This window comes from Mandrillus leucophaeus, unplaced genomic scaffold (assembly GCF_000951045.1).
Source record: "Mandrillus leucophaeus isolate KB7577 unplaced genomic scaffold, Mleu.le_1.0 Scaffold81, whole genome shotgun sequence".
NCBI classification, from domain to species: Eukaryota; Metazoa; Chordata; class Mammalia; order Primates; family Cercopithecidae; genus Mandrillus; species Mandrillus leucophaeus.
The window spans coordinates 1,029,599-1,049,876 of NW_012108808.1; the positions used below are offsets into that span (position 1 = coordinate 1,029,599).

At 37.0% G+C, this 20,278-nt stretch overlaps 1 long non-coding RNA gene across 1 annotated transcript in view; it reads left to right on the top strand.

Annotated features, from left to right (window-relative positions):
* Positions 1-19,308, top strand: part of LOC105530300 — a 77,794-nt gene extending 58,486 nt beyond the window's left edge. The window contains exons 5-6 of the long non-coding RNA XR_001004627.1: positions 11,343-11,528; positions 17,781-19,308. This is a non-coding gene — a long non-coding RNA (uncharacterized LOC105530300). The remainder of the gene's footprint in view (positions 1-11,342; positions 11,529-17,780) is intronic.
* Positions 19,309-20,278: the final 970 nt, after the last annotated feature.

The window sequence follows — 20,278 nt, forward strand, 5'->3', positions numbered from 1 at the left end:
GTTATATACATGGTTGTGATGAACTGGGACTATTGTCAAGTATAGGAATTTTGGCTCATACTAAATTCATGGCATTATTCTTTGAGTGGGGAAATAGATGTAATAATATACTGATCCTGTAACAAGGTATAGCAGTTCAAAATGAGAAGGACCTTAGAATTATTTCATTTAAACTTCTCATTTTAGAGCCAATGAAAGTGAACTTGAGAGAACTCGGGGCCAATGCAACTTGCCTAGACCCACAGAATCAAAAATAAAACTTCTCTTCATTCTTGTCTATCGAAATTCTGCCATCATTCATAGCCCAGCTTGAGGGCAGCCTTTGTCATACAGCCTTTCTGGCCCAATCAGGAGTAATCTTCTCATGCCTAGAACAGCTTTGGAAATAAGGCTATATTGGTTTATAGGCACTTAAGACATTTGCCCCTTAACTATACTTCTTCTATTTTTTTTCTAGTATAGTGTATGTTCATTGAGAACTAGGAATATCAACCTCAGATAAACCATAAAATTTAGAAAAATAGTGGTATAGCTTTCTAACAGAAAATCTCAGAAACTAATTCTTAAAATGCTAGTTAAGAAGGAATGTAACATTTACTTGGCCTAACTTCTCACTCAATAAAGAAAAAAAAAAAAGAGCTCAATATTTTATGAGAGACTAGGTTTCATTTTTAAACAATTATAATTGAAGAAAATCTTTGCTGCATTAGAATAAGCCAAAATTTCTTAGGACAATAAAAGCACAAACCATATAAAAATTTTTTTTAGTTGGACTTAATTAAAAGTAAAAAGTTTGACTGCACAAAAGGCACTCCTAAGATAATGAAAAGTAAAGCCATAGAAAAAATAATTCACAATACATGTATTTGATAAAGGCATTGAATCTAGAATATAGAAAGAAATCTCATAATTCAACAATAAAAAGGCAAAAAAAAAAAGGAAAAGATTTGAACAAACACCTCACAAAAAGACATACAAATAGCTAATAAGATTAGAAACAGATGCTGAACTTCATTAGTCATCAGGGAAATGCAAATTAAAACCACCATAAGATACTACTACATATTCACTAGACTAGCTAAACTTGTAAAAACTTGACAGCATCATCTGTATTGAATACATATAGCAAATAGGACTCTCATACACTATTAGTGGGGTGTAAAATAGCCAATTTGGAAAACAGGTTAGGCAATTTCTTATAGTTAAATATGTACTTTTAAAAATGGACCCAGTAGCTCACTTTTAGGTATTTACCCAAGAAAATATGAAGACATATACTCACAAAAAGACTTATACATGAATGCTTATAGCAAACTTACTCGACCTGGAAACAGCTGAAATGCTCTTAGGTAAATGATAAATTGTAAAATATCACATAACAAAATGCTACTCAACAATAAAAAAAAATTACTACTATACATGCATTAGGATGAATGAATCCACAAATTGTACTGAGTGAAAGAAGCCAGACTGAAGGAAATCCATATTGCACGATTCCATTCCATAGTGGCAGAAATGTTTCCCATGTTGAGGGTGGAAAGGGGATTATCTGCAAAAAGACTTCAAGAAGCTTTTGGTGTGATGGGAGTGTGCTGTATCCTGATCATTCAACTCCTATGACTGCACAGTGTAAAAGAGAAAAGATTGTATTTACCTCTACAAAGGGTGAATGTCCCCCTTCCCTGGAAGGCTACTTATTTTTACAGTAATAGATTAATTATGGCACATATCCTATTATTTCAAACTAATTGAAATATATTGATTTAGGGAACTGTCACAATCATTTCAAAGTGAATCATACTGAAAATTCACTCATGGTAGCTTTTCTTTAATTGCAACACAGCAGAAAATGAAAGAGAAACATTTCAAAATTTGTTTCCCAAAATTCTTGAGGCTAGATGTGCTTTGGTATTCAGAATTGTTTGGATTTTAGAATAGTAATGTGGTACATGTATTAAACCCCATCTGTAGCCACCCTTAATTAATATATTAATATTTTGTTGTGAAACATATGAAAATTCATACAAGGTAAGTGAAGTTAAGACTATTTATAGCCTCATGTCAGTTCAGAGCACGTTTTTTAGCCAAATAAGTTCTAGTATCAGTTAGCCAAATCTTTAGTTTGGATTTGGGAATTGTGACTAAGGAACTGTGGACCTGTAGTCCAATTTATCATTGATTATTAAAATGGCTTAATAGAGAACATGCTTGCCCTGTTCCAAGGTTATATACATGGTTGTGATGAACTGGGACTATTGTCAAGTATAGGAATTTTGGCTCATACTAAATTCATGGCATTATTCTTTGAGTGGGGAAATTTAATCCCAGACGAAGACAGTTTTTGGTTTCAGTGGACTTACAGTTAGGATAAAGTAACATTTCTTTGACTTGAATGAAACATCCTTTTACTTTTCAGTTTAAAATGTATACCCATAACACAAAACTGTAAAAAATGATGGATCTCTTTATTAAAAATACAGTTTTCCCATTAAAAATCAAAAAGTTTACCATGGAACTGAAGACTAAATTTTAGTCTTAAATGTTACATTTTTCACTTGAATCATTGCTTAGTTCTCATTCAACCGGGCCTGATATCTTCTGTGTCCTGGCCAGTGCTTATAGGCACAGGTGCGTGTATGGACCTCTGCCTCCATGTCCTAAGGAAACTCTGATAGACATGGTATAAAATGGAGATAATGTGATACAGTACAAAGAGCATGAAGATGGGGGTTAGTCTCAGATTCTAAGTTCTCTCTTAAAAACCTATGATTGCAAATAATTCAGCTGTTCTGAACCTAAGTTTTATCAACTATAATTGAGACCTGTAAATAAAACTTTTTAGAATTGTTTTTAAGACTTCATAAGATACTGTCAAGCCTTCAAGTAGAGTAGGCACTTGATAAGTGATAATTATAGTGCATTTATTTTAGTATTAATAAACTTTAACAGAGAAATCTATGGTTAAAAAGAGAAGTATATAATTGTGTTAGATACTGGCTTAAACTTCATCTTGTGAAAATGTTAATCACTTCTACCTATAAAACTATTACAAATTTTCACCACTGGAATTTGGCAAGAGATGTTTGATAGTGTTTGATGAAACCACGCATGACCTACTGACTTGAAAAACCCATGGTCAGGAATCAAAATCCAACTAGTGTAAAGAAAGCTCAAAATTATAGAAGAAAAAAATTACAGGAGAAAAAAATTCATTCAATAGGAAAGATGTAAATTGTAACCAGTGACACTCAAAAATTGAAGCTCTCATTCAATTTTGACATAACGAATGAAATTGGACTCATTTTATGAAAGCTTGACTATATTATCTGATGAGGCAAATGAGGGAAGAAGGTGTTTTATTGCAAAAACATTAACTGTAAACCATCAACCAGAATCCATTAAACTGTTTATTCTTGAAATCATTCTTTCAGACTGATTACTTAAGTATCAAATGCAATAAAGCAATCAACTTGTTCTTCTTTTATTTATTTGTTTTTTTACTGCTTAGTTCTTATGGGAAATTCTATCCAGGTCATCATAACACAATTGAAAACAACTGATAATGAAAAGAATGCTAATTGGTTTCCTTTCTCTCTTATCACTGATCCGTACACAGTAAGTAATGCTTCCACATTCTTCCTCTTGTTTGTACCTAACCTTTCTATATATCTAGACGTTAACATTTTTTGGAAGAAATCATGAACTAACAAAGCAATGCACAGCATTGATAAGCTATGCTAAATAGTAGACAGTGCAATGGAATAGAAATAGTGTGCTTAAAGTCATTAGATCAAATATTTATTGGGCAAGCACTAACACAAGTGCCAAGGTTAAAAAAAAAAAAAATGATACCCAGGCTTTGACTTTGGGAAGCCAGAGTCTAGTAGGGGAGATATATAAATACACAAACACAGCACAGAACAATACATATAATAACAGACTGTAGCCAAAGTAATAAACATTTAGATAAATAATAAACAGGCTGGCCCGCAGAGATGGGGCCATTACACTACTCAAAGCCTTGTGTTCTGCTCTACGACTTCTGTGACTAAATCAAATCACCTTAAGTTGGGTGAGCCAAAAGCTGTCTACCATTCCAGTCCTTCCGTCCCACCTCCTTCAAAGAGACTGCTGGTAGGACTAAATTCCTGAATTCTTGGGCTTTTAATTCCTGTTTAATCCAGTCAATATCCAAAGCCTCAGTGACCTCCTTTTAAAAAAATAGTATTAATATAATCTATGTGCCACATTTTCTTTATCCAGTCTATCATTGATGGGCATGTGGGTTGGTTTCAAGTCTTTGCTGTTGTAAATAGTGCTGCAATAAAGGTACGTGACCATGACCATAATCATGTCCATAACCATGATCATGACTATAACTATAACCGTGACCATAACCAATATCATAACCATGACCATGACCGTAACCTTAACCATGACCATAACCATAACCATAACCACAATGCTTCTTAACTTTACTGCCCTCCTCTTCAGCTTGGATTCCACGGTCCATTTTTTCAATTACTCTTTTCTTCCCTCTGAACTCCAATTTCCTCTGCCTTCTCATTGCCTTTATTAGCAAAACTAAACCCTAAAGGTATCCATTTTCTGTATTTTAGAATGACACTTAAGGAAATAATAGTAGGACAAAGTAACACTATAAATTTATCATTATCATCTAGGTCATTGGCAGTGCCTGCATAGCCCAGTATATTTCTCACTCACTAGCCTCAATTATTCACACTTTTCTCAACTTTTTCTCACTCTCAATTTACACCATGCCAGAGCCATCATTTTTCAGACCCAAATGAATTCACTTTCTAAAAGAGAGAAATAGAAGGTATCATAGGGATACACTCTTAATTCCCTTAATTGGATAGCATTTGCACTCATCCTATTATTCTCTTGTTCAAAGAGGAGAAACATTGTCCCCCCTCCTGTTTAAGATCAGTCCTGTCACAACTGCCCTAAATTCAATTCCCTCCCACCCTCCCAGGAAGCATGCAAAGTCAATTGTCTCTTTTCTCTCCTGTGTAATTAATCCCCTTCTTTCTTAAGTGGCTCCTTTCTGTGAACATTTAAAGACTTCTTTTCATTTTAAAAACAAAACAGAATAAAAATACAACTTTCATTGAACCCGATTTTACCCCTATCATCTTCTGTTTCTCGACTCTGACAGTCAAATTTCTAGAGTATCCAAAGTACATCTGTCCTCTTTCTAATTCTGCATTCTCTCTTTATCAGACTCTAATCTGCCTTATGTACTTAAGTACTATGTACTTACGTGCTCCACTGACAAATCTCTTACTACCATCAACAATGACCTCCCTGCCACTCAATCCGAAAAGCAGTTTTCTATTTCTTGGCCTGGTTTTCTCTGAGTAGTGCTGATTCCTTTGGGTTAGAAGTTAATATAAAATAGTTAAAACTGGACTCTGGAGTCAGATGGCCTAGGATGGCTTGCTGGATCTGACAATTACTAGCTGGGATCTCAAGCAATTAATTAAATTATGCTACTCAAAGCCTTGTGTTCTGCTCTACGACTTCTGTGACTAAATCAAATCATCTTAAGTTGGGTAAGTTTGTTCCTCTGTTTTCTTCCATGTAAAAGAGGAATACCTGTAATAATAGTACCTTTTCCTAGGACTGGCATAAGAATACAATAAATATTTGTGAAGTTCTTTGAACATAGCCTGATACCTACTACATTCTCAATAATGCCACTTTAATTTTATTGACACACTCCCTTCTTCTTGAATAACTCTGTTCTTAGTTTCCCAAACTTCACACTCTATTCGTTTTGGTAGAATGACTATCTATCACTGCACTGGAGACCATACAAAAGGAAAATGATATACTCAGGGGTTTAACAATGTCAACTGAAATAGAAAGCCTCTCTGTGATCCTAAAAAATCTCTTGCTTTTGTACGTATGAATTTATTTTTGTTTGTACATACCAGGGTAGATATAGTTAAAAATTCAACTCAACATTTAAGAATCTGGGTTAGTATAGAATTACCATGTAAGAGGTATTCACAGACTTCCCAAGTTTCCTAAGTGGAAAATTAGGCCATTGATTATGAAGGGATAGAAATATTTAAATACACATGAATAAAAGTGAAAATTGTGAATCTACTTTAAGCATTCTTTCAATGGGCTGCTTATTCTCTTTAAGGCCTATTCCTATCACCCTTACTGTGTCTAGACCTATAGCTAGAGAAATCTTAGTCCATTTCAAGAGAGGCAAGTGAATAATCCGAGCTAGGAAGAAAGAGGTTATACTCCAAAGATAGCAGTATTATTCAGTAAATAGTATTATTAGAATAGTATTTAGAATTATTAGAATAGTACTATTAGAATAGTATTATTCTAAATTATATTGGCGTACACCTAGGGGAGCTACATGGGAATAAATTAGTAGGGTGTTAAACCAAGGAGCATAAAATACAACATTGGATCAGGCCAAATTAATCAACACAGGTGCACTTATTTCAGATTTAATATGGTAGGCTAAACAGATAAGAGTGTTCTCTTTGTGACTTATTTCTTTCTGTGCTTCCTATTAGCATCCTAGACAATATTACCAATACTTGGTTTTATATACTATTTATTTTCCAATAATCTCAAATATATATATCCACTGCTGTTTTTTCTCTGAGTCTTACACCTTTAGATTTCAAAGAATCTTCTCAAAGTCTCCATTTGGATATTTGAGAGAGAGAAATTTTAAAATCCATATATCCAAAAATAAACTCATCATTCCTCCCCTAAAGATGGACGCCCTAGAGTGTTCCTGTCCTACAAATGTCTAGAGTATCCACCCATTCACATAAGTGAGAAAACTGGGATTGACTCTCGTCACTTCCTTCATCTTCACTGCCAATAACCAATCACCAAGTCTTGCCGTTTTACCCGCTAACAGCTTTCTAAGTCATTCACTGTTCTTATTTTCACATTTCCTCATTCCTCAAATATTTCAGCACTTGAAACACTACCACTCTTTTCAACATGTGATATCTGTGTAGGTTATCTGTCAATATCTTGGACTCTAAATTCCTTGGCAGTCTCTCTCCCAGTGATCTTTCTTGTACCCTATCCCAGATGCTAACATTCAGGGTCTGCTGTCATCTTTGTCAATAGAAGCCCTGAAGTTCCTCCAAATTTTCAATTTCAAGCGTCACATTCTCCAACTAACACCTCCTCCATTGCCTGCCAGTGCTTACCAGAATGGAGCTCTTACAATTATTTCACCAATCTATCACCCCAGCACATCAATCTTAATAACTCTTTTCTCTCCTTGTGTCTTCTCCTATCTCCTTACCTAGCTTAAATTCATGGCCAGTCCTTCTAATTATTCTTTGAACCTGCTCTGAAACCCTTTGCTTTTCTCTCACTTTTGTGGTACTTCTGGCAAAGCAACAACCTTTTAAAATTATTTGCCTAGTCTCTGCTTGCATCAACACAGATTATCTCTCCTTTTCCTAGAGATTGGCTAAAAGAGTTCACCAAACCTATTTTCCTTTCCTTTTTGGCATAAGGCTAAATGATGTTTCCTGGCTTCTGTTCACCTAAGGTGCAGTCATGACATTGAATTTTAGCCAAGAAAATGTGAGTAGAAATGATGCATACTAACTCTAGGACTGGCATAAATAAAATTTATTGAAATCTTTCATTTTCTCCCTTCCTCAATTTTCCAACTGGGTATCAATTCCCAGGACAAACTTGAAAAACATATGTTGAGCTTCTATTAGCCAAGATCATTGAAAGATTCAGTTGTATAACCTAGGAGTTTGTCCTCACTATGTCCCATTACCTGTTAGGCTTTATGTTACTAGAATAGAAATTTCTGTTGTATTAAGTTACTAAGATTTCAGGATTTATCTGTCACAGCATCACCTTAACAAAACCACCGTAGAGCTGTGTCTGTAGGCATGGCTGTCTGCACACTCAGCTGCCAGTTGGTCTAACCTTTAAATTCATAATCACTGATCTTAATTGTTTCCCAGCATTAACACTAGAGTCCTCTAATCAGTCTCCTACTCTCCTAGACAATAGTTCATACTTTTTACTCTTTCCTTGAAACTCACACCTGATCTGTCTACAAATCCCATCATTAATATGTTCAAAATATATACAGAATGTAACCACTTCTTTACCCCCATCTATTTTGATTGAAATAGCCTCCTAGCTGGTCGGTCCCTCAGTCAATTCCAACACAGCAGCCAGGGTGATGCTATCAGAATGCAAGACAAATCATCTGAGATCTGAAAACCCTCCGTGACTTCCTATCAGTTAGATTCTAGCCGGGAAAATAGAAGCCACAATGGATATCTCAAACTAAGAGGTGTTTTCCATAGATGTTGGGTGCCTGAAAGAGAAAAAGCGTAACACAGAGATTTAAAAACTCAGGCAACAACTGACACTGCTCATTGTTGAAACAAAAGGGAAGGGGTGGGGTTACCAGAATCTAGGGGCTTAGAAGAGGGCTCTGCATAGCTAGTTCTATACTTCCAGGAAAAGAGTGGCTGCCCCGGAGCTGCTGATTTCTCTGAGAGTGTGCCACAGCACTGTGCTGGAAATGCCACAACTCATGGGAGGCTGAATCTAGCAGTGCCGTCAAAGACAGGAAAAACAGGAAGGAAGTTCCTTCTGCTCTTCTCTCTATGCATCCTGCAGATGGAATCTAAAAGGAAGCCTGCTGGCAAGGGTAACTGGAAAATGTGATTTTCAGAGTCCTCCCAGCATCGCAGAGTCACCTTCGTTGGTTTCTCAGCACTCCTAACCACTCCTCTCCATGTATTTTAACTTCCATGCAACAACAGTTAACAACTTCATGCTTCCACCTAGCAGGATCCAACTCTTTTTTATATACATGAAGTCATTCGTACTTTGTTCCATATAGAAGAGACTCAACGTCCTAATATTTACTATGCCCCATCTGGGAGTGATGATAAATCCTCTTATTCGGTTGCAATCACACCAACAATCCTTACATGAAGTAATAGGGATGAAATAAAGGATGAAAAAAAATCCGTGATTCCTATGGTTTCACAGACTCACTGGTGAGTCCATTGTCAGCGGCTGGGATGACTGTGCTGGTCTTTGGATCTCTCCTGTGTCTGGGGCCTTGGCTGTAACAGCTTGTCTCTATTCCACATGGTTTTCCCTTCTCCAGATGGTGAGTGCAGGCTTTTCTCCATGGAAGTTGCAGGGTTCCAACAGAGAGAGAAGGAGGATACAAAGTCTTTGAGATGCAAGCTTAGAACTCACACAATGTCACTGATATTCTGCTGGCTAAAGCAAATCACAAAGGCATCCAAATTCAAGACATTGAAAAATAGCTTACACCTCTTGAAGGGAGGCACTGCAAAGATTGTTATTTTGCAACATGCTACATGTATACATAAGCAAGAAAGAAGACATACATAGCTTTTCTTTTTCCACTACATTTTCCCCTTCAATTGATCACTGTGACATGGATTTTTGACTCCATAGGTACCCACTTTTTGAGTAGTAGTCCAAAATGCTTTTTGAGTCCCTAGGATAAGAATCAATTTGTTCTAGTGTACAATCACCTATCAAAGGCAGGCAGGCATGTCTCAGGAAGGTCTAGAAAACTTTTACAGCATTCAGTTACGGCAGTGTTGCAGAGTACTTTCTCAAAAGGACCTAGTCTTCCTTTTGATCAAAGAACTCCAATTCTGTGAATGCCTTCAGGTTCGGAAAGTAGGTGAGAAGTTGTGAATACTCAAGTCAGATTTCTGCCCATCAAACAGAGTTCTCCTATTATGTTGATTAAGTAACACTTTAGAAATTTGCTTATATATTTTCCTCCTAAGTCATTTCGTTCCTAAGGAATTAAGTAAGCATAGACAAAGGTCTCTGCAGGTCAATTCTGATTTTTAATTCTTCCTAGCTATCTTCACAGAAATTGCATGACTCTTATTTCTTGAAGTGAGTATTGACTGCACTACTCTGCCATCCCATGATATGCATTGAAATTAGAGATCCTTTTTCAAAAATAACATCTGCCCTTGCCATCTTTACCCTTCAGAGGATGGCTGCCATTGAACTTTACAAAGATAGTGGCACATGCCCTAGAAAAACGGATGTCTTCCGGGCCCTCTAAACAAATAGAGAGGGGTGGTGGGTATGCAAATTTCACAAGTAAAGTCCATTCTAATGTTCCTACATCCCTAAGCCATTTTTGACACCAGGCCGAGAAAATTCTCATCCAGCCTTCCTGAAAGAAGGCCACCATTGAATCCAATAAATGAAACAATTGCTAGAACAACTTCAGTCTGCTCAACCTATCATATTAAATCTGGAAGAAGTATAACTATGTTAAGAAATTTTACGTGATACAATGTCACATTCCATCCTCTTTGGTCTAACATATTATTATACATGTGCTATAATCACATATATCCCCTAGGTTCATGTCAATATAATTTAGAAAAATACAGCAATTCTTTTGGAGTATAACTTATTTCTTCTTACATTGGATTTTTCACTTGGCCCTGTTGGAATATACTTAGATTGCTTTAGCTGTACAGGCCTAGACACAGTAGAGGTGGTGAGTGTTGAGGAGAATAAGCATCTCATTGAGAGGAATGCTCAGAGTGGATTCAAGGTTTTCAACTTTATGTTCCATCAGATATCCCTACTTCTTTCCAATCAGAGTCTTAATTTTTACTTAGGACGCTTGCAAAGTCTGTGAATGCCCCTTTCATTGTAATTCCATAACTCACCTAAATAGTTAAATGTTGAATTTGGTTTTCAGATATATTTGCCCTGCTATATACAAACTAAAATAAATACATTTGTACAAAAAAAAGATTCTTCTAGGATCACAAGAGAAGCATTGAGATTATTAAATTCTTGAGTCATTTTCCTTTTGTATAGTCTCCAGCACTGTCAGAAATAGCCATTCTACCCGAAAGTCATCACAGTCATTATTACCACCATATCCATCACCTGCAGCAGTCATTTTATCCCCCCAAGATACTCATTTACGTAAGCATTTTATTCCAAGCAATTCCAGGTGATAATTTAATTAAATATTGCACGCTATGTCAGTATCCTCATTTTCTACTGACAAAGAACTTCGCGTTAAGTTCAAGGTCAAGGACATATGTTAAACATTTCCATAATCCCATCTTTGAGGGTTTTCTGGCATCATTCCCAGTACCTGACACTGTAACCATGGGAAGGATTTGGAACAGAGGGCATTTAAGCGGAGAATTGGTAACATAGGTGTTTGATAGCAAAAGGACAAAATTGGGATAGTTCAGTAACCCAGATATTAAAAACTAAAGAAGCTGGCATCTCTACATATATAGGACCAAGGACAGAACCCAGAAGGCTGACAAAGAAGCACCATGGAGATGGTACACAGACCTCTGAGAACGCGTCCCAAATGGCTACTGCTGTTACCTGGCATCTCATCAGACAACTGGTCCTGGAAGCTCTCAAGGAAGGTTGAAGTTTTTAGCTGCTACTGACCAATATAGAAAAAACAGAGATGTGTAAGTCCCTTCTCTTCTTTCCTTGCCTTCTATTGGCAAAACTTAACGGGAAACCATTTGACTAACAGGAAAATGTAGTTTACAGAGTCATCATAGAGAAGAGTCCAGAAGGGTGCTTTAGAACCAAGAACTAATAGGTCGGTAGCTGGCACACACTTCCCATTTTGCCTAGAATAAAAGCTAAAATCCTACAGTGATCTATAGTTGCTCCATAACCCAGTCCCTTGTCACTCTCAATTTCATCTCACTCCTCCTGCTCCTGCCACAGAGATGCCTTGATCCTTCTTGAACACACTAGGCATGTTCTCATCTCACACCCTTCACACTCACTGTTCATTTGGCCTGGAACTCTCTTCCCTGAGATCTTCATGGCTCACTCCCTCATTTCCTTCCATTCAAACATTACTTTGTCAGTGAGGCCTTCTTTCGATTTTCCTCCTACAATTTCACCTCATAAGGCATATTATTTCCCTTTTCCCTGCTTTCTTTTTTCCACATGTACTTATCAGCCTATAATATACTCTATATATGCATATATTTATACTTATTTTATTTTATTATTTTTATGTTGTATATATTTTTTTTCTTTTTTCTTTTTTTTTTTTTAAGACAGTCTTGCTCTGTTGCCCAGGCAGGGGTGCAATGGTGTGATCTTGGCTCACTGCAACCTCTGCCTCCTGGTTCCAAGCCATTCTCCTGTTTCAGCCTCCCGAGCAGCTCGGACTACAGACACCTGCCACCATGGCCGGCTAATTTTTGTGTTTTTGGTAGAGATGGGGTTTCACCGTATTGATCAGGCTCATGTCAAACTCCTGACCTCAGGTAATCTGCCCACCTCAGCCTCCCAAAGTGCTGGCATTCCAGGCGTGAGCCATCACGCTTGTCCTAATTTTTGTAATTTTAGTAGAGACAGGGTTTCGCCATGTTGGCCAGGCTGGTCTCGAACTCCTGGCCTCAGGTAATCTGCCCACCTCGGCCTACCAAAGTTCTGGGATTACAGGCATGAGCCACTGCACTGGGCCAGTATACTATATATTTTGTATATTTATCTTATTGTATGTCTTCTCCAGTAGAACGTGAGTTCCACAAGATAGAGACTTTTATTTGTTTTGCTCATGGCTTAATTCCAGTGACAAAATAGTTTCTGGCAAATATTTGACATTCAACAAATATTTTTTAAATTAGTGAATATACTAACACAACCCTTATCCTAGACAACTCTCACCTGGACACATCCAGGAATCTACTAACTGCCCTCCCTTAATTCATTCTTGTCTCTGACTATCCATTTTCAACACTGCTGCTATAGTGATTTAAATAAAATAATTACACCTTAGACTACATTCTATTCCTGCCTCTTCACCTCAGTCATGGCTCTATAGCTAATATTGACTTATTGAAGTAAACTCTATTCATTCAGGGGTTTCGTTAATCATTTAATAATGAAGATTTCTACATATGGCAGTTTTTCAACAGTTTTTCACTTGACTTGTGTTTTTAGTGATCTTTTAAAGAAATCTTTGCATCGTCTCTTATTACCTAATTTGGCTTTTGATACTATAAAAAGTGGATCATTTAAAATCTGATCTTTTGTATGTAGAGACAAGATGAAAATATGTCTATCTTACTTAACACAAAAGTTATGCTTTTAAAATGTTGCCTGTGAATCGATATACATGTTAAAGTCTAGATTTTTATTTCAAAGTTTATAATAAATTGAGTATTCATTCTTTTGGAAAAGTTTTTGGGAATAAGACATAGTAAAATCTCACTTAAGCATTCATGAAAACAAACATTGCCTAAATCATAAAATATAGATGTATATTTTATATTTTGCATAGTAGATTAAAAGTCTAAAAGGGATTATTGTTTAACAAAATTTCCATCAACTCTTGTCTTACCTCTAAAATAGAATAATATGTTTCCTTTTTTGTCTGTCCAAAACCTATTTCTTTGCTCTCTGTAAAAGTTGTATACTTGTAGAAATGAACAGGTTGAGCTAGTCTGATGGAACAATAAGATGTAACAAGAATCTGGGCAACAATTGAGCCTGCCTGCCTGGTTGTTTTTCTTTATTCTGAATTACTGTATGGCTTGAGTTTTGCTTATGCCAAGCTAGTGGTTGGATGTGTGTGCCTTCTCTTAGTGAATTGTAACAGCCTGGAGATCAAGATTTTACTTACTTCGTGCCCCACAGAAGGCTTTGCACAGTGTAGGTGCTGAAGTTGTTTGTTACAATTAGTTTTAAAATTAGACACAGTAAAAAGTATATGAAGCAACTCTATTAACACATCAATGGAAATTTTAAAGCTAAATACAAGTCTTCAGATTCAATGCAAAGAATGAACACCCAGAACACCCAGATTTATCAATTATGTAAAATTTGGTGTTCTATACAATGAATTGAGCTGATAGCCATAGACATTTGAGTGTGTGTATATGTGTGTAATGGTTCAAGCTACATTGAAGGGTTTTGATAATTCTCAAAACAATGCTGGATTTTTTTTTTCCAACATAGAAATTACTGTTCTGCTTCAAATAATACATTTGAATATAAATGCATGCATCTTCATTTCCTACCTTCAGCTTCTCCCTTGCAGGTCTGGGGTCCTAAAACATTGCACGACTGTGTTTTCCTCCAGCTCAGGCTTCTCTACCTTTCTTCATTTGGAGCATCTGTTATGCGACGTATTGAAAAGCAAATTGCCTGTTTTGGAAAGGGTGATTTCCTTTTGAGTCCATCTTAATCTCCAAGGAAAATGTAGACACACACAAAAATATGCACAAACAGCTGGAGTACAGGTTGACGTTAGTGAAACCAAACCATTTTTTAAATATATTCAGAAATTCGAGTGAAGTTGCTTTTTATAAAACTTCCCTGCTGTTCTCACAGCACAGCATGCAGCCCTATGAGGTGGAATATGCTGTATTTTCACACAAATTTTTCTTAACATGGGTCAGTATTGATAGTGTAATCTTTACAAAATATGCCTCTGATGAAGAAAATAAATCCTCCCTTTCTAATAGCAGGGTTGTAAAAAATACAGCATAAGGCAACTTGTTTGAAATACCGTGCTACTGAAACATGTAAGAATATACTTACTCTTTAATCTCAGAATGATTTTCACCGGTTTACCTTTAATGTAATTATTTTTAGCCCTTACGATTTAACTTTGGCTTCATGTGATCCATCTGGTTGGATAAGAGCCAATACTTATGTGTTCCTTTCAGGTTTACTGAGTGCTTACATAAATATTATCTGGCAAAGTAGGTATTTCTCTTATCCCCATTTCACAAACATTTGGTGATTGCTTTTGCAGATGTTACCCAAAGATGTTACGGTAAACTCTAAAAATTCAAAAAGCTTAGTCTATCTGATTGTTCTTTTTTATGAAGTGTCAGACATTTGTTTATTGTAAGTGTATTCCACTGCATTGTTGTAAACCAATTAAAGTGGAGTGACAAAATGATAATACATCTAGTTGATGTCTAAACATGTGACAATACTCTTTCATCATTGAAGAGATGTTGTTAAGAATTATATTTGGCTACCAGTAGTTATAGCCTAAACAAGAGACATATAGCTTTGTCTCATGTTAAAGAAATCTGAAAGCAGACAGCTCAGGTTGAGGAAACCATGCTATATGTATTGTGTATATACTATTTATTAGGGAACTACATGTTCCTTTCTGCTTTGCCATTCCCAGCACACTTGGTTTCCATTTTCAGGGCACAGGGTGGTTATCAGAGCTCCAGCCATTGTGACGTCATTTTCTATTAGGATGCAGAAGAAAAAGAAAGAAAAACCAAAAGGTTTGTTTTCAGAAGTCCCACCCAATAATTGTTCTATCTACTTCTCACTGGACATCCTAGTTCCAGGGGACAAGGCAACAGTAGACTCCTGGATGGCTCATCATTGCAGGGCTAAGACTGGGGATTTGTTATTGAAGAAGAAAGGATGAATGGTGTGGGGAACCACAACTTGCTGTTTTTGTCACTCTTCCATAAACGGTTTCCCTACTTTTAAGAACAGAATCTATTGAACCCTCCAAACTATTACCCCACATACTTTTTTAAAAAGTCCCACTAATGGTTTAAAGAGTATCCTTGGTTGAATAAAAATGCAATCAGATAAAACAAAATTAAGATAGAGTGAAAGTGACAGTTGAAAATCGACAAGTATCCATCCCAGATCAGAGACTATCTAATAGCAGTAAAAAATGAACTAGAATTTGGTAAAAATCTATGTTATTCCTCTATAGGAATCACTTCCTGTAAGTATCTTGAGACTGTTAAGGAAGCATGCTTAAATTATGACTATTGCTCTTTGGGGTTCTGAGAACTAAAAGGAATGAAAACATCCAGAGTCTTACAATTCCCATCATGAACATGACTTAAAATCTAAAATTCATTAGACTATTGACATTGAACATTAGAATAATAGTGATTTATTGAAAATAAAATTAACTACTAATCTCAAAATTTACATTATTAACATAAAAACGTGCTAGAGCACATTAGTAATTCAGTGCTAGTAAATTAAACAAAAGCAAGATAGGATTTAAAATACAATTTTACTAAGAACTGATTGTGAAAAATCATATAAACATTCCCTTATACTACTTGGAGAAAATAAGTGGTAAAAACATTTAGAAAAGCTAAATAATGTACTTTAGGCATATATATGTGGTATATAAATATATAGAAAAAGTAATAAAGCTGCCACATTCTTTAACCTAGTAATTCTACTTCTGGGAATCTCTTTTGGAAAAAAGATGGATCCTAAATCCTGAAAAAAAGGTTTGTTGCACAATCTTTATGGCAGCAGGATTTAGAAGTAAAAAACTGAAAATAGCTGGCTGTTCAACACAGGATAATAACTTAGGGAACTGGTGATATGTTCACTTACTGAAAACAGTATTGTCAATCAAGTAACTGAACAGGTAAGAAAAGGTAACAAGAGAACTCTAAGGTATCACAGAGGTACCAACTGCAGGGAGCATCTATGGCTCCTGGGGCTGGGAGAGAAAAAGGAAGACATTGAAGTTGAAACTGAGTACCTTTGTGGAGGATCCCTGTGGACCCATAGTCCAGACCTCCGAAAAGTCAGGACCCTGACTGAGGCTGATGTTTCTGAGGTGGTGTGTGCTGAAGCTGGTTCTGTTAAGCGTGGGAACAACTGCGAACTGCATCCACCCACTGCTCTGGCAGGGCGCTGCCATTTGTAGGGTGAAAGAAGCATCTCTGGGATGATGTTCAGGACACAAGAAGGAGATAGAAAGCACAAAGGAAGGAGTTCAGTCCCTCCCTTATCCTGTAGAGCTCCACTCTCCCTGAAGCATCCTCTCTAGGCAGAGCCTAACAGGGAACCAGCTATCATAGCAGAAACTCCTGGCCCCTCCCTGCACTCCTAACAGCAGGACTTTTCAGGCTGTGCTTGGTCCATCTGGGTGCCTACCTTCTCCGTCATCAGTTCCGAGGGCTTCTGGAAAATCAAGAGTGGGTTAGGTGTGACGGGGAGGCCCCTGCTGCTGCAGGACTGAATAGGAGCCTATGCCTTGCTCAGTGGGCAAGGGCCACCTTGGCTAAGGTGCCACAGAACAGGTACCCAGGACTGGGTAGGGATGGGGAAGAATGTTTCCAGCCCTCCACGGGGCCGACGGGGCTTTGCCCACATGTGCCACTGCCTGCTGCAGGCTGGACAAGACACTGCCCACCATAGGGGCCTCCTGCTCATTGTCACCATCAACAATGGGCTGTCTCTCTTTTGACTGTGCTGGATCCAGTCGTCTGCAGAGTCCCAGAGTCACCACAGCAAAACTGAGTATAGAAGGCTGGTTTGGAGGTGAGAGACAATAACTTAACTGGCACAGCCTTACTTATTGCTTGTCTCTAGCTAGAAGATAGACTCTTTAGGGACACTAGCTCCAGTTCTTAGAACAGTGCCTGGCCCATGGCAGGTGCTCCATAGGTATTGTTGAATTAATGAAAAGAAACTCTCTATTATTGAAGGAAGGGGTAGATTGTGAAAAAAATTACGGCATCTTTATTTCTGCCTTTAGAGTTTTCCTAATTCAGAAATTCCTCTAAAAAGTGAAAGGTGCAAACCAAGGGAACACCTCCCCTCTCAGTCTTTCCTATTCTACTTTTTCTTAACTATGTGTAACTTTAACAAGTTACTTAACTGTACGGACCCTGGTTTTATAATCCTGAAGATAGAAATAGCATGTACTTTATTTTTTCTCTTTTGAGATGGTGTCTCACTCTGTCACCCAGGCTGGAGTGCAGTGGCGCAATCTTGGCTCACTGCAACCTCCACTGCCGAGGTTCAAACGATCCTCCTGTCTCAGCCTCCCGAGTAGCTGGAACTACAGGCACCTGCCACCATGCCTGGCTAATTTTTGTATTTTTAGTAGAGACAGGGTTTCTCCGTGTTGGCCAGGCTGGTCTCGAACTACTGACTTCAGGTGATCCACCCACCTCGGCCACCTAAAGTGCTGGGATTTCAGGTGTGAGCCACTGTGTTTGACTGGAAAAAGCATTTACTTTAGAGTGTGATTGTAAAGATTAGTGTGATAATATGTACAGAACACCTTATATTCAGGGAGCGCACACATTTGTTCAATAAATTGTACTGTTGAGATCACAAATCACATTTCCTCACCCTTCAACCACTGTGCATCCAACATCATTTCCAAGTAGGGATGATTTCTGAATAATAATAGAAACCAACACTTCTTGGATACTTCTATTTCGTGCCAAGCACCACTGTAAGTGTTTTACCTGTATTAATTAATTCTCCCAAGAATTTATGAGGTAAATGCTTTTATTTTTCCAATTTTACTGAAGAGGAAATTAAGGGAGAGAAAGTTAAAACAAAAACAAAAACAAAACACAACAAAAAAACCTTAGATTACATAGCTAGAAGGTGTCAGGGCTAGAGTTTGAACCCAAGCAATCTGGCTCCAGAGTCTTAGCCACTGGTGCAGTGATCCTTTAATAGGACTACTAATAACTCTTCTTATTGCTAAGTATTCCATAAGTCTCCCGGGTATTTACAGGAGTGTCTTGTGTAATTATTAATAGGCATTTTGCCCAATTCAGCCAAAATTCCTAAGGAGAATCATTGACTTAGAAAAACCACATCTGATTGAATTGAGCACGCCAAGAATGAGGAGAGATGGTGTCTCCTTTCACGAGGGTATCTGGACAGAGCTTGAAGTGTCAATCTAATTATATACTGTTATTCTCCTATTATGGAAAAACCCTGTAATTGGATACTAGAAAATTCTCTGTAAAAGCTTGTCCCTCAGGCAAGGCTTAATACTGGTCTCAGAAGCCCAGTTAAATATGTTTCAAAAATCAGTTATCCTTAAAAATACTGAAGGGAAATACTTCACATTAATGCAGTTGTCTTTGGATGGTAACATAATAGGTAATATTTTTTCTTTTTCTTTTTTACAACTCTTTTATTCAAAATTTTTCTTAAGAGGAAGAATTGTTATAAAAACAATGTATTTCTTAAGTATAAGAAAACATTTCTACAAAAAGTAGAAATTTTAGATAAGTAAAAATAAAATGAATTATACATTATTAATTACACCATTACATGTTAAAAATCTGCCATATTTTCTAAATTTTTCTAATGTAAGGATACTCAAAAATTGTGAGTGTGTATAAAAGATGGAATCATATTCTTCATGTTTCTTTCTATTCTGCTGTGCTTTTCACTTACAAGAATACTGTGAATATACTTCTCTATGAATAAATGCACATGTATTCACATTTTGCCATATATTTACTGTTATTAACATATTATAATTTTTAACCATTCTCTTCTTATTGGATATTTAGGTGGGTTCCATTTTATAGCTATCATAGCCCTAAATTTATACGTTTATTTCTCACTTCTCTTATTAGTCTCTCAGGATAAATTCCAAGAGTGGAATTTCTAGGTCACATTTAAGACTCTAAGTTTTTAAACGTGTATTGACTAATTGTCCTCCAGTAAAGTTGCTGCAAATTATTCTTCTACCAGCAGTGTCTTAGAGTGACTGTTTCCTTAGAGACACGCGATGTTCTTTATTGTGTTTGTCAGTAAGTCAAGCTAAATAAATATTTAAGATTTATTGTTTATTTCTTTGATAACTGCTTCATGTGCTCTTGTCATGTGTGCGTCTTCTGTGAATTGCCTGTTTTTGTCTTTTGCCAATTTTATCTATTGAATTGCTTTTTTTGAAGTTGATTTGTTCATGCCTGTAATCCCAGTACTTTGGGAGGCCAAGGCGGATGGATCACGAGGTCAAGAGATGGAGACCATCCTGGCCAACGTGGTGAAATCCCGTCTCTACTAAAAAAATACAAAAATTAGCTGAGCGTGGCGATGCGCGCCTGTAGTCCCAGCTACTCAGGAGGCTGAGGCAGGAGAATCGCTTGAACCAGGGAGTCGAATGTTGCGGTGAGCCGAGATCGCGCCACTGCACTCTAGCCTGGTGACAGAGTGAGACTCCGTCTCAAGAAAACAAAACCCTGATTTGTAAGAGTTCTTTATCTTCAAATATGTTTAATATGTTTCAAAAGCTTTTACACCAGCTGATGAATTAGTTATATTGAAATTCCTATTCATGTCTATTCCACGCATTACATTTTAAAGGAGAAATCAAAGGCGTGTCCAGTCCTGGAGTGGACTCAATGTCTAAGCAGAGACAAGGGTAACTTGGCACCAACGTTACAGGAAAAGACAGTGCTGG